A 2,477-nucleotide genomic window follows, 5' to 3' on the forward strand; every position below is an offset into this window, starting at 1 on the left:
CCTTGGTCTCCCGACTCTCCTGGCAGTCGGGGTCCTCCACTTCCCACATTCCTCATCAGCCCCTTGGTCTCCCGACTCTCCTGGCAGTCGGGGTCCTCCACTTCCCACACTCCTCATCAGAACATCACCTCCTCCTTCCTCTGACTTTCAGTGTCACCCCTGGGCTCTGCCCTCCCATTATTCCCCATGACTAACCATAATACATTACTCAGTGACTTTTCTTAAAAGAATTCAATTGTTATTTTTAAATGAATACATTATCCAAGTTAGTTTTTCTTCTTGCACATTGCCCTTGATTGATTTCTTTTTCACCTAAACTTGTATGAGGCTTTTACTAAATTAAAGCTTCCCTTCGCCCACTCGATCACTAAAGACGGCACACTCTCTCCACCTGCCAAACAAGAAAAGCATCCCTGTATGAAAATGCACAAGAACATCCTCAAATTTATCCCAATCTATTCACTGCTTAGATGTTTTTACTCATGTCAGAGAGAATCATCAAATAATAGAATAAAGGGAGCTTAAAGAGAATGTAGCACAGATAGATTTCCAAAATCAGTTTCATAAGGGGAAAAAATGTACAAACCTTCCCAGCTTGGCTTGAGCCTGCAAACAGTATCTCAGAAAAGTTTCCTCAAGCCACATGCCCATGCTTTTCAAAAGCTTTGGTCAGCATCTGATCTAACTAAAGCAGCCGCTGCAACACCAGCTGCCTCCTTTAGTCCTTCTTAACCAGAGAACCTTGTGTTCAAACATCTATATTTAGGAATTAACGGAGCAAGTGAGATTACTGGCCAGGTCTACGTGCGAACATTGATGAAAATCTTTTTGAAGTTTTTTGCCCATTTTCTTGGTTTTTTGGTTTGTTCAGTTGTTGCGGCAGTTGGCAAGAAATAACAAACAGGACAAAGAATTGAGTGAAAGTTGTACAGCTGTCCATGCACACAGAGCCTACTGGGTGGGTCTGCAGTAAACTTCTAGTTACAGAAATTGCTATTTCCATGCCTTGATAACAGCAATCACCCTATTTTATGATAAAAACAACTTCAGTTTTGAACAAACACAGCTAGCTATACGGCCAAGTTTGTTGTAAATCTGCACCCAGAAGTCACATTTTCCATTACACTTAAATTATTCCTACCTAAAACCTCCTAAAATGAAGCAGAATCAACTAAACATAATTGCTTTTGTTTGTGGACTTTGTGGTGAAATTTTGGTAACTGACAAAAGATAATTTTGAGCAAACTGTTGGACTGTAACACCACCAGCGGCTTTGGGTAATGTGCTTTTATAAAAAATAGAATTTTATTTAATTACCAAATAGCAAAAGAATGAAATATCACAATGATATTCTTTTTTCAGAATCATTAAGTCAGAATCCTGACAAGGATTTGTAAAAGTCTTCTGAACTCAACATGGACCTTGATCTGTGTATCACCCAAATACACATCTAAAACTATTCTTAAAGTTCTCTGCAGAAGAAACTCCACCAACAGCCTCAGTGACATGAGGTCAGACAATTATGTTCAGGAACTCATCCTAGAAAACGTGCTACCCACCTCACTGCCGAATGTCACTATGGGCACTAGAGGGCTGAGGGGAGTATTTCAAAGGTGACTTAATTGTCAGACTTTGTACATTTAGTAATTACCAAATCTCTCTGTTCTAGTAATCTCTTTTATGTGCCATCCTCACTCAATACAGTGGAATATGGACCCCAAATAAAGAATCATAAGCAGATGGAGGCTTATTCCAACTCAACAAGCTACATGGTACTTTAGAGAAATGCCATCTTAACAAATATTTTGCATTTCTACACTGACCTACATATAGTATTTTAATATTTTTCCCATGAGAAAAAAGTATACACATGATAGAACTTTTTATCTTTGTTTTGAAACCATAAACAGCATCAAAGAAAAATGATTTTTCCTGGGTTTATCCCTCTTCATTTCACCATTATTCAACTCACTCCATTAGACAGTTGAAAAAATGATTTCTATTTTAATCTTAATTCAATTAAAATTTAGGTGGGGGGAAGAATCACTTTTTAACTAAGAGAGCTGTTTATGCTGAATAATTACATACCACAATGTTTCCTCTCCAGTTTTCACTTTCTTTAATAAACCAGACTGCTTTAAAAAATAAAAATAAAAATAAAAATAAACCAGACTGCTTTAACCTAAAGGTAAATTTCTGGACATTCCATTTCATCATCCACTCAGAAGATGTGCTACTGCAGAGTGTGATTCAAGCAAAGTGGGTGGCACTGCTCTCACCTTGGACCAAACAGCACTGCTGGAGAGACACCACCTGAATGCAGGCAGCGAGTCCCTACTTGAAGTTCACAGGTGTGAGTACCAGATTGTGCATGTGCATGCCTGTGATGGGAGGACCAGACTGTGCATGTGCACATGTGACGGGAGGACCAGACTGTGCATGTGCACACATGTGATGGGAGGACCAGACTGTGCATG

General features: G+C 39.2%; 1 protein-coding gene across 1 annotated transcript in view; it reads right to left on the reverse strand.

Moving 5' to 3' along the window:
• SLC4A4 (solute carrier family 4 member 4) overlaps window positions 1-2,477 on the reverse strand; it is a 353,144-nt gene that overhangs the window by 310,040 nt on the left and 40,627 nt on the right. The gene's annotated exons all lie outside the window — the stretch shown is intronic.

This window comes from Otolemur garnettii, unplaced genomic scaffold (genome assembly GCF_000181295.1).
Source record: "Otolemur garnettii isolate 467f Iridium unplaced genomic scaffold, OtoGar3 scaffold00191, whole genome shotgun sequence".
Classification (NCBI taxonomy): Eukaryota; Metazoa; Chordata; class Mammalia; order Primates; family Galagidae; genus Otolemur; species Otolemur garnettii.